This window comes from Somniosus microcephalus, unplaced genomic scaffold (genome assembly GCF_052327205.1).
Source record: "Somniosus microcephalus isolate GS21.2 unplaced genomic scaffold, FLI_Smic_1.0 unresolved_chr1, whole genome shotgun sequence".
Lineage (NCBI taxonomy): Eukaryota > Metazoa > Chordata > Chondrichthyes > Squaliformes > Somniosidae > Somniosus > Somniosus microcephalus.
In genome coordinates, this window is record NW_028225179.1 from 59,306,805 (window position 1) to 59,319,305 (window position 12,501).

The window sequence follows — 12,501 nt, forward strand, 5'->3', positions numbered from 1 at the left end:
ACCCCTTAACCTTCCCTTTTCCATGGAATACAAGACTAGTTTATCTAATCTTTCCAAATAATCCTGGAACTCCCTCCCCAACAGCATTGTGGGAGTACTTTCACCACATGGATTGCAGCGGTTCAAGAAGGCAGCTCACCACCATCTTCTCGAGGAGAATTCGGGATGGGCAATAAATGCTGGCCTTGCCAGCAATGCCGACATTCCAGGAACGAATATAATAAATCATTTAACCCTTGAAGCCCTGGTAACATTCTGGTCTATCTGTGCTGAACCCCCGCCAAGGCCAGTATATCCTTCCTGAGGTGCGGGGCACAGAACTAAATGCAAGACTCCAGATGGGGTCTTTCCAGAGCTCTCTACAGCTGAAGCGCCAATATTCCATTAGCCTCTTTAATTATTTTTGTACCCGTCCTCTAGCTTTTACTGATTTAAGTACTTGGACCCCTAAATATGTCTGCTCATCCACAGCTCCTAACTTCTCAACAGAAAGGGGCGTGTGTCTCTGGGTGTGTGCCCCCTTCCCCTTCTTCCATTCCTTTCATAAACTGTTCAGTTCTAATGTGTCTAGCTCCCTAGAAAGTGCAGAATTTTCTGTTTAAATTTGGTGCATTAAGTTTAATTTGATTCTGGTATTTAACAGCAGCAAACAACTCCTGTAAACCCTCAGCAACTGAATCTCTATTTGGAATAGTTCACCAGTCCCGGCGACTGCTCCAACTCACCCTACGTATCTGTCTGCCCCACTATCCTTCCCCAGTGGGTTTGGATATTGCAGACCGACAGTGAAAGATCCAGTGATGGATTCCCACCAGCCCGAGATCTCCACGTTCTCACTGAATAAAACCTTCCTTCACGGGAAGCAGGCTCTGATTTGATTGTTTAGGTCCCGTAACCCCTGACCCTGTATTACTGCTGTCAGAATAATGGGCTGCACTCAGAAATAAAATGTACTGCATTCATCACAGCTTCACATCCGCGTCTTGTTTCTCTTTAGGATCAGTGTGCCCGAGGACAAGGTGTCCGGGGCTGGAATGAGGCTGGCAGAGGATTTGTGAATCGGAGGAAATGGGAAGAGGAAACTAGCGCAGGGAATCTCTGCAAGTGTCTAATAACACATTCAGAAAGGTACTGAGATAAGACAGGTGTCCCAGAGTGTCAGCAATCTGACCATTCGGGGTTCAAACTGTTTAAATTGAAGGGGTTTCTTCAGGCAGATTGGAAATAGACATAGGACTTGAATGATTGACTTACATTTATATAGCGCCTTTCACGACCACCGACCGTCTCAAAGCGCTTTACAGCCAATGAAGTACTTTTGGAGTGTAGTCACTGTTGTAATGTGGGAAACGCGGCAGGCAATTTGCGCACAGCAAGCTCCCACAAACAGCAATGTGATGATGACCAGATAAACTGTTTTTGTTATGTTGATTGCATCAGACCCACAGAGCATTTGATGGGACAGTGTAGAGCGAGATTTTCTCTCGATCTAATACGTCCATCCTCCATGTTGTTTTTTCTCTGACGCTATCTGCCTCATTTTTTCTCTCTCTCTCACTGCCTCAACTCACTCTGCCTCACTCATCTGGTTCTTTCTCAATGGCGCTATCTCTCCTTACCTCGTTTTCTCTCTCTCATTCACCTTTGCTCTGTATGTCTCTCTCTATCTCTCTCATTTCTCTCTGCCTCACTGTATCTCGCACTCTCTGCCTTTGTCCCCTCTCTCTGCATCTATCGACTCTCTGTCTTCTCTCTGCCTCCTTCTCTTACTCACCATCTGTCCCACTATCTCATCTTCCCTCTTCTCTCTACCTCTGCCTCATTCTGTCTCTTTCTCCCACTCATTCCCTCTTTTCCGTTAAGTCTCTCTCTGTGTTAATCAGTTATTTTACTGTCGGTTTCCTCTCTGCCCATTTCTCTCTCTCCCCCTTTTTGTCGTGCTTTCTTTTCTCACTCTACCACTCGCTTTCTCCCCTCTGTCTGCGTTTCCTTTCTCGCTGCCCCTGTATTTCTCCCTTTCTCTCTCTCTCTCTCTGTCAAGATTCCTGATGTAACAGGCCTGCCCCAACACAACACAAGTCCAACCCGTACTTTGAACACATTGCATGAGCTGATCATAGATTCTACACCCCTAGTTTTAAAATGAGCTGTCCGGGATGTACAGACCCCACCAGGGGATTGGAGCCCTGCAAGATTTCGCTGTTAATTTAGAGGGAAGCTTGCCTCCACATCTCATCCAGCCCCAATCCTGAACTCATTTTATTACATTTCATCGTCCAGTTACATATCTGCCTCCCTTTGTATACATGGCTCCGATGTGCTCATCTCTGTAAATCTACTGGGTCTTGTTTCTCATTTTTGACAGCCTTTTTCTTCAATTTAATCTGTTTGGTAATTATGTAAATTTTTGAAGAATTGGCAAGCAATTTCTGCTGAATGTATTTCCATGTAGGACACATGTCTCGGGCGAGCAGGTATCCCAAGCACGTTAAAATAATGCTGAAAATGTTATTCTAGAGACCGCCTAGTAGTGGAAGAAAACTGAAGGGAAAATATGTCAGCAAATCTTTAAAATGAGTAAAATACAAAATATAATCATGGGAGATTTTAACTAGACCAAATAATCTGGCAAGAAGAGGTAGGGAAAGGGGAAAAGGGAATGGAGTATTTACAGTGTGTTCAGGACTCCTTTCTTACCCAGTATGTAAGAAGCCCAACAAGAGAGGAATCACTGATGGATCTATAATGGGAAATGAACCAGAGCGGATAAGAGAAGTGAGCTTTGGTGAAAATCTAGACAAAATCATTCACAGCATAATAAGGTTCAAGATAATGATTGAGAAAGACAATAGTTACAGATTGAAAAATGCTGATTTTGAGGAGCTGAAAATGGATCTGGGACAGAATATTGACAGACAGACAGAACAGCAGTGGGAAATATTTAAAGAGGTGATCAATACAGTTGAGGGGAAATATATTCAGTTAAAACAAGAACAAACTAGCCAATAATGAAACGCCATGGATGAATAAAGAGATGAGGGCAAAATTGAAACTAAAGAAAAAGGCCGACACTGAGTACAGTGACAATAAAGGAGAGGATGACAAAAGGGACTAGGAAGAGGTTGGGAAAGAAGTAAAAAAAACAATTAGGAGGGCGAAGAGCAACTGAAATTAACTATTTAGTAATACAAAAAGAAATAGTAAAGTATTCTACAGACACACAAAACAAAAGGTAAAATCGGATAGGGACAGGGCCCCTGAAGAATGCACAAGATAAACTCTCGGAATGACGGCGAAATGGCAGAAATATTGGAGAATTACTTTGCTTCAGTTTTTATCAGGTAGACTAACAAGGTGGACATGTTATCTTTTTTGATCTCTTATAATGTCAAGGCCTTTTAAATAGAAAGGGGAAAAATAATTGATAGAGAAGAGAGAAGAGAGACACTAAATAGGGTAGAGGAGCAAAGGGATCTATGGGGACAGGTGCACAAATCATTAAAAGCAGGTTAACAAGGCCATGAAAAACCTTGGTTAGACCAAACTTGGACTACTGTGTACAGTTCTGGACTCCATATTACGAAAGGACATCGAGGCACTGGAGAAGGTGCAATAAAGATTGACAAGAATGATACCAGAATTGAGAGGTTGTAAGTATCCAGAATGACTGACCGTGCTGGGGCTCCTTTCTCTAGAATAGAGAAGGCTGAGTGGTGATGTAATAGAGAACTTGATGGGGTAGCTGTAGAGAAGATGTTCCCACTTGTGGGGAGTCCAAAATTAGGGGTCATAAATATAAGATAGTCACTAATAAATCCAATAATGAACTCAGGAGAAACCTCTTCACCTAGAGAATGGTTAGACTATAGAGCTTGTTGTCACATGGAGTAGTTGAGGTGAATAGCAGAGTGCCTTTAAGGGGAAGCTACATAAGTACATGAGGGAGAAAGGAATAGAAGGATATGATGGTAGGGTGAGGTGAAGTAAGGTGGGTGGAGGCTGGTGTGGAGCATAAACATCAGCATGGACATGTTGGGCCGAATGGCCTGTTCCAGTGCTGTAAAAGCTGTGTAATTCTATTGTGAATTCTGAAAAGACACGATACAGCTCTCGAAACAATCTTCAGCAATGGGCTGGGTGTCACAGAGGGGCAAAACTCCGACCTTTCACCCCTACTCATCTGAAGGTTTTCTGTAAAAGTAAGGTGGGGAGTTCAAGCACAGTCCTTGGTGAGAGGTCACATTTGTACCACACTAGGCCCTAAATCAGCAGACTGGCTGTTACATGCTGAACGAGTGCCTTCAGAAGCCTGTTTAAAATCTCTCTCTCCATCACTGATTTCAATCCACCTACAACCTTAACCCTCTCCCTCCTGCTCAGTCTGTGTGTTTGTCTGTAATTTGTGTTTGTTTCTGTGTCCGTCTGAATGTTTGTGTAAGAGTGTCTGTTTTTTGTGTATGTTTTTCTATGTGTGTGTGTATTTCTATATTTGTGTCTGTGTATGTATAGATACAAACACTCTTACCTAATGATGTAACTGGAAAGTGGACCTGGTGATATGCCAAGTCGACACTTAACCCTTTCCACCGCGGAGCAGACTAAGTGATATACAAAGTCAATGCTCAGCTATAGTACAGATGACAGACTTCATTTGGAAGTTCAAAACGGTCTTTATTCACAGGCCTGGGGAGAACCTTCCGAGACCGCTCTTGGATCCGACTCCACCAAAAGTTCAGTGAGTTACATTTTTATACATAATCTTAGCAGTCATATCCTGCCCTAGGGGCGGGTACACATACATCAATCATAGTCTCTAATATTCCATTACATCCATTGCTTCTACCGCGTAACATTTTTACGCTTCTCCCCATATTCCGCAGTTATGTTTTTTGCTTGTTTGACTTATTCCAACTCCTCCATCACCGTGGCCTTCTTATCTACTCTGGTAGCCTGGAGCCACAGTCGTCCATTGTCCCTGCCAGATGGTCCGGCTCAGTAACATGTTCTCACAAGATAACAGTTCTTGTTCAATCTGCCTATTGGTCCGAACCATCTCTGCAAAGCACAGATTCTGACCTTGTAACCTGCTCATGTTACTTCTGCAAGGCAAGCGTATTGTAATGTAAGCCATTTTGCCTTTCAGATGACCATGTTGTAGCTTCACAAACAAGCGAAGGCTGCCTTGTCACTCAATTCTTATGTATGTTATCTTGTATGTGTGCTACCCTGCCTGGCTGAATAGGCATCCTCCCCAATCTCCCCATGAGCCAGACTCTGCAGCTGGCTCTGCAGTTTAAGTTCCCATCATCTCAGTACTTGTCTTTAGAGTTTAGCTGGATAAATACAACAAATACAGACCTATCTGCCGTTTAACTCAGTGTATGAATTAATTCACTACCTTCACCCTGTACACTGGTGCTACATTATACTTATTCTAACATAAACTAAAGTATGATATTACTTTGGTTACTGCACGTAATAATAATAATAATCTATCAATCTTAGTTTTGAACTATTCAAATGAACCCCAGCCTCAACAGCTTTTTGGGTGACAGTTCAAGATTTCCACCAGGCTTTGTGTGAAGACGTGCATCCTGACCTCACCCCCTGACTTGACTATTCTCAATGTAAAGGTTATGCCCTCTTGTTCTGGACTCCCCCACTAGATGGAATAGTTTCATTCTAAAATTTTGACGGACTGGATTGAGTTTTCTGACGAGGTAACAGAGTGTGGATGAGGGCAGTTCAGTTGATGCTGTGTATATGGACTTTAAAAAGCCCTTTGATGAAGTACCATGTAAATGGCTTGTTAGCAAAACTGAAGCCCGTGGGATAAAAGGGGCAGTAGCAGCAGGGGCAGTAAACAGAGATGTGGTGAATGGCTGTTTTTTGGACTGGAGGGAGGTATACAGTGGTGTCCCACAGGGTTCAGTACTGGTACAACTGCTGTCCTTGATATACATTAATGACTTGGACTTGGGGTTGCAGGGCACAATGTTGACATTTCCAGCTGACTCGAAACTTAGAAGTGTAGAACACAGTGAGGAAGATAGTAATGGACATCAGGAAGACATAGACACGCTGGTGGATTGGGCGGCACATGACAGGTGAAATTCAACGCAGAAAGTCTGAGGTTATACAGTTTGGTAGGAGGAATGAGGAGGGACAATCCAAGCTAAATGGTACAAATTTAAAGGAGGTGCAAGAACAGAGAGACCTGGGGGTTTTTGTGCACAAATCTTTGGGGGCAGGACAGGTTAACAAAGCAGATAATAAAGCATATGGGATCCTGGGCTTTATAATTAGAGGCATAGAGTACAACAGTCAGGAAGTTATGCTGAACCAATATAAAACACTAGTTTGGCCTCAGCTGGAGTATTGTGTCCAAATCTGGGCAACACACTTTAGGAAGGGTGTGAATGCTGTGGAGAGGGTACAGAAGAGATTTACTAGAATGGTTCCAGGGTTGAAGGATTACAGTTACACGGACAGACTGAAGAAGCTGAGGTTGTCCTCCTTCGAGCAGAGAAGGTGAAGAGGAGATTTGATAGAGGTGTTTAAAATCATGAAGGGTTCAGATAGAGTAAATACAGAGAAACTGTTTCCAATCTCTGAAGGGTCGATAACGACAGGGCATAGATTTAAGGTGATTGGCAAAAGAACCAGAACATGAGGAAAAACTTGTTTATGCAACGAGTGGTTAGGATTTGGAATGCACTGCCTGATAGGGTGCTGGACACAGATTCAATAGTAGCTTTCAAAAGGCAATTGGATAAATACTTGAAGGGAGAAAAAAATGCAGGGATATGGGGAAAGAGCGGGGAATGGGACTGACTGGTTTGCTCTTCGAAAGAGCTGGCACAGAATTCATGGGCCGAATGGCCCCCTTGTGTGCTGTACTATTCATTGATTCTATGATCTTAAACACAATTATATCACCAGTTAATCCCTTACATATAAGGAATACTTAACTAGTCTCTGCAACCTGTCCTTGTAATTATTGAACCCTTTTAGCTCCGGTGTCAGTCTGTTGAATGTGCGCTGCACCCACTCCAAGGCCAATATATCCTTCCTGAGATGCGGTGCCCACAACTGAAGGCAGTTCTCCAGGTGAGGTCTAACCAGAGCTCTGTCCAGCTGAAGCATCACTTCATCCCCTTTGAATTCCAGCTCTCGAGATAAAGGCCAACATACCCCATTAGCATTTTAAATTAGTCTGTATACCTACCCACTAGCTTTTAGTGATTTCTGTTGTTGGAGTCCAAATCTAGCTCTTCATCTACAATTCCTAACTTCTCACCATTTAGAGACACGTGTATGTGTCTGCGAATGTGTGCCTGTCTGTCAGTTGAACTGTTTGGCTCTTTATACATCTGTGTTTAAAGGCCTGTGTGTGTGTGTGTGTGTTTACTGTCTGTGTGTGTGGCGTGCGCTGTGATCCCCCTTCCCCTTGCTCCATTCCTTTCTAAATACTATTCAGTACCAATGTGTCTGAGCCATTCACCTCTGTAGAAAGGGCTGAATTTTCTGTTTCATTTGTTGCAAGCTGATTCATTTGATTCTGGTACTTAACAGCAGCAACCAACTCCTGCAAACTCTCAGCAACTGAATCCCTATTTGGAATAGTTTACCAGTCCTGGCGGCTGCTCCACTTCGCCCTACGTATCTGTCTGCCCCATTATCCTTCCCCGGTGGGTTCGGAGGTTGCAAACCGAAACAGTGAAAGATCCAGTGATGGATTCCCACCAGCCCGAGCTCTCCACGTTCTCACTGAATGAAAGCTTCCTTCACGGGAAGCAGATTCTGTTTGATTGTTTGGGTCCTGTAAACCCTGACCCTGTGTTACTGCTGTCAGAATAATGGGCTGCACTCAGAAATAAAACTTACTGCATTGATCACAGCTTTACATCCGTGTCTTGTTTCTCTTTAGGATCAGTCTGTCCGAGGGCAAGGGATTCGGTGGTGGAAAGAGGCTTGGAGAAGATTTGGAAATCGCAGGAAATGGGAAGAGAAAACCGCTGCAGGGAACCTGTAAGTGCCTAATAACACATTCAGAAAGGTACTGAGAATAGACAGGTGTCCCAGAGTGTCAGCACTCTGACCGTTCGGGGTTCAAGATTTCTCACCGAAACGTTTTCTTCAGGCAGATTGGTAATAGACATTCATTACATCAGAGATATGGAGATCGAGCTTTTAGCAAGGTTTTTGACAAGCAGACCGGTTAGAAAAGCAAAAGCCCATGGGATCGAAGGGAAAGTGGCAAGTTGGATCCAAAATTGGCTCAGAGGCAGGAAACAAAAGGTAATGGTCGACGGGTGTTTTTCTGACTGGAAGCTGTTTCCAGTGGAGGTCCGCAGGGCTCAGTACTGGGTCCCTTGTTTTTTGTGGTATATATCAATGATTTAGAATTCAATGTAGAGGCATGATTCAGATGTTTGCAGATGATACAAAAATTGGCCGTGTGGTTGATAGAGAGGAAGAAAGCTGTAGAGAGCAGGAAGATATTAATGGATTGGTCTGGAGGACAGAAGAGTGGCAAATGGAAATCACTCTGGAGAAGTGTGAGCTAATGCATTTGGGGAGGTTTAGCAAGGCAAGGGAATAATCAATAAATGGTAGGATACTGATGTGTAGAGCAGCAGAAAGTCCTTGGAGCGCATGTCCACAGATCCTTGAAGGTGGCAGGTCAAGCAGATAAGGTCGTTAAGAATCATACGGGATACTTTCCTTTTAGCCGTGGTAGACAATATGAGAGCAGGGGGGTTATGCCTGAACTATATAAAACAGTAGTTGGGCCACAGCTAGAGTACTGCGTGCAGTTCTGGTCGTCACATTACAGGAAATATGTGATTGCACTAGAGAGGGTACAGAGGAGATTTACGAGGATATTGCCAGGACTGGATAATTTTAGCTATGAGGAAAGATTGGATAGGCTGGGGCTGTTTACGTTGGAACAGAGGAGGCTGTGGGAAGATTTAATTGAGGTGTGTAAAATTATGAGGGTCCTAGATAAAGTGGATAGGAAGGACCCATTCCTCTTAGCAGAATGGTCAATAACCAGGGGGCATAGATTTAAAGTAATTGATATAAGAATTCGAGGGGAGCTGAGAACTTTTGTAACCCAGAGGGCGGTTGAGGTCTTGAACTCACTGCCTGAAAGGGTGGTGGAGGCAGAAACCCTCATCACATTTAAGAAGTACTTGGATATGTACGTAAAGTGCCATAACCTACAAGGCCTCAGACCAAGAGCTGGAAAGTGAGATTAGGCTGGATGGCTCTTTTTTGGCCGATGTGGACACAGTGTACTGAATGGCATCCTTCTGCACCATAAACTTCTATGATTGCATGATAATACTGCGAGGTTTTAAATGGGTTAAATGCCCTGTTTCTCTACCTGGCGCATCATGACAGCTGAGCTCATGAGTTAAGACCTGGAGTTGGGCCCAAACACATAGCCTTGCCTTCTGAAAGATAGAGAACTGCCAACTGATCCACGTCACACAGAAAGGAAACACCTTTCCCCATGATATCTCCGGAGAGCAGAACCACTCCTCGTGTGTGTGATTATAAATGCAGCAAATTCTGAGTCCGGATTCAAAACATTTCCACTGCAGCCACCTGAACCTGACTGAGGAATTCTGCAGAAGATGATGAAAGTTCTGCTCTTGGTTGTTGGATTCCTGCTTCTGACTCAGCCCAGCCCTGCTATAACTTCTCAACGCAGGTTGCTTAGACAGAGTAATTTTCTCTGATCTTCCAGCAGCCAGTGTTCAGGCAGCTTTATTTTTTAAACTATTGTTTTCTCTGTTTGAACGTCATGGTTTGATTGCTTGAGTGAAGGTTATTGTGAGATTGTAAGAAAGTCTGAATAATTTAATCTGAACCATTTCTTCGGGTAAATCGCCCGATTGTTCAGCGGGTACCTCAGTGGGTCGAGGGAATGGTGGGTGTTTGCTGATCCAAACAGACCAGCAATATAAGCACAAATTACTGGCCGGTGCCGAGTGGGCAGATCTCAGCCGGAGAATTGACCCGGTTGGGAGACTCTGTAATTGGCCTCAGTGCCCAAGTACTGCGGAGAGGAAACTCCCAGTTGTTGCTTCCGATCACTGCTACCAGCTGCAAAGTGTGCGAGTGCGGAATCTGTGGACAGGAGCGGGAGCTCCTTCAGTCCCTTTCCCCCACACTCACTGTCCAGTCTCAGATGAAGAATGGTGAATTGGGAGCGATGCTGGAGGTGTCTGTGGAACCGGTCCCTAGACATGAGTCAGGTTTTCATAACATGAGTGCAGGGAATGGGATCAAAATGGTTTCAAAGCAGGTTTATTTAATTTGAATAGTTCTGCAGCCTTCACACGGACTAAATAGAGGAGGCAAGCAGTGAAATGATCAGTTGTCAGTAGCTGGGTGTCAATTTGGCTCAGTTGGGAGTTGAGTGAACAAGTTGTGGGTTGACGCCCCAGTCCAGTACATACAGACCAGCACTGGGGGAGTGCTGCACTGTTGGAGGTGTCATGTTGTGGATGAAACGTTAAATGGAGACCCTGTCTACCTGTTCATGGGGCAGGAAACATCTGGTGACATTATTTGAAGAGCTGGGAGATCTCCCGGTGTCTTGGACCGACATCACTCTCTCAACCAACATGAGGAGAGGCTCCCCATCCTGTCCAATCTCATTTGCTGTTTGTGGGACTTTGCTGTGAGCTAATTGCCTGCCGCGTTTCCTACAAAACAGTGTCGGCACTTCAGAAACAATCCATGGTCTGTGAAACTCTTTGGGCTCTTCTGGTGCCGGGAAAGGTTCTATATCAATGTCAGATCATTCCTCTCTGTGTCTCTGGTCTCAGATAGCGGGTGTGGTGGGCTCCAATCTGAGGGAATCCCCTTGGGCTGCCCTTCAGGACAAAGAGTGTGTCTGTAAAGGCTGGGGGAGGGGGAGCGGTGTGGAGTTTCATTAAGTATAAAAGAGTTAAGTTTCATGTGTGGTCCAGAGTCAGTCTTAGTAAAACTGACAGACTCAGCTTCATGTTTCGTCATTGTTCTCCCTCCCTCTCTGTACAGAACCATCAATCAATTCATTCTTCATTTTGGATTTTAGTGTTCTGCACCAAGCTTGGAGGATTATGTCGTGCGGGCGGCTGTAGGACAGGCGAGGTGCCTTTCCCGATAATGATCTGCTTCCCTCGGCAATGCTGCGTATCGCCACACTGAATGATCCAGTGATGGATTCCCACCAGCACGAGCTCTCCACGTTCTCACTGAATGAAACCTTCCTTCACGGGAAGCAGGCTCTGTTTGTTTGTTTAGGTCCCATAACCCCTGACCCTGTGTTACTGCTGTCAGAATAATGGGCTGTACTCATAACTAAAACTTACTGCATTGATCACAGCTTCACATCCGTGTCTTGTTTCTCTTTATGATCAGTGTGTCCGAGGACAAGGGGTTCGGTGTGGAATGAGGCTGGGAGAAGATTTGGGAATTGCAGGAAATGGGAAGAGGAAACCACTGTAGGCAATCTCTGCAAGTGTCTAATAACACATTCCGAAAGTTACTCAAATAAGACAGGTGCCCCAGAGTGTCAGCACTCTGACCGTTCAGGGCTCAGACTATCCCAGTTGAACGGGTTTCTTCAGGCAGATTGGAAGTGGGCATACTTTGCATCAGACCCACAGACTGAGGGGACAGTGCAGAGGGAGCTTTACTCTCTATCTAACCCGTACTGCAGCTGCCCTGGTAGTCTTTGATGGGACAGTGCAGAGGGAACTTTACTCTGTATCTAACCTGTGCTATACCTGCCCTGGGAATGTTTGATGGGAAAGTGTAGAGGGAGCTTTACTCTGTATCTAACCCATGCTGTACCTGCCCTGGGAGTCTTTGATGGGACAGTGCAGAGGGAGCTTTACTCTGTATCTAACCCGTGCTGTACCTGCCCTGGAGTGTTTGATGGGACAGTGTAGAGGGAGCTTTACTCTGTATCTAACCCGTGCTATATCTACCCCAGGAGTGTTTGATGGGATAGTATAGAGCAGGGGTGGGCTATTATTTGGGCTGGAGCGCCGGTTAACAAGTTTTGTTGAGCTGTTGAGGGCCGCACACCAATGTTCCCTCAAAGGTGCGCAGCCGCGGACCAATGGTGAGGTCATGTGCAGGCCGCTCACCAGCTCCTGCAGCTGGAAGAGAAATGGCAAATTTAAAGGGACCGCGCACATAAAAATAATTAGAGGGAACATTGCCGCACAAATAAAATGAATTGTGTTCACCACAGCTACCATTAAAATTCCTCCTGGCATTTATTGTATAAAAACTCTTCATGTCGTTTGCACACTGACTAAAAATAGCAACACTTATTAACAGGCTAACCAACATGCTGCAGGTTCACGAGTCACTTTGAAAAGTGCTGTCTGTTTATTCCAAATGGTCTCAATTCATTCTTATAATGGCAAATGAGAGATCGACTCTGCTTCCACTGGCGATTATAACCATGGTATAAGGCCCAATCAA

At 44.7% G+C, this 12,501-nt stretch overlaps 1 long non-coding RNA gene across 1 annotated transcript; it reads left to right on the forward strand.

The window, feature by feature from the left end:
• The first annotated feature begins 562 nt into the window (after window positions 1-562).
• On the forward strand, window positions 563-11,383 carry LOC147095354 (uncharacterized). Its single transcript, XR_015074632.1, has 4 exons — window positions 563-1,128; window positions 4,682-4,735; window positions 7,931-8,031; window positions 11,099-11,383. It is a non-coding gene; the product is annotated as an uncharacterized LOC147095354 (long non-coding RNA).
• Window positions 11,384-12,501: the final 1,118 nt, after the last annotated feature.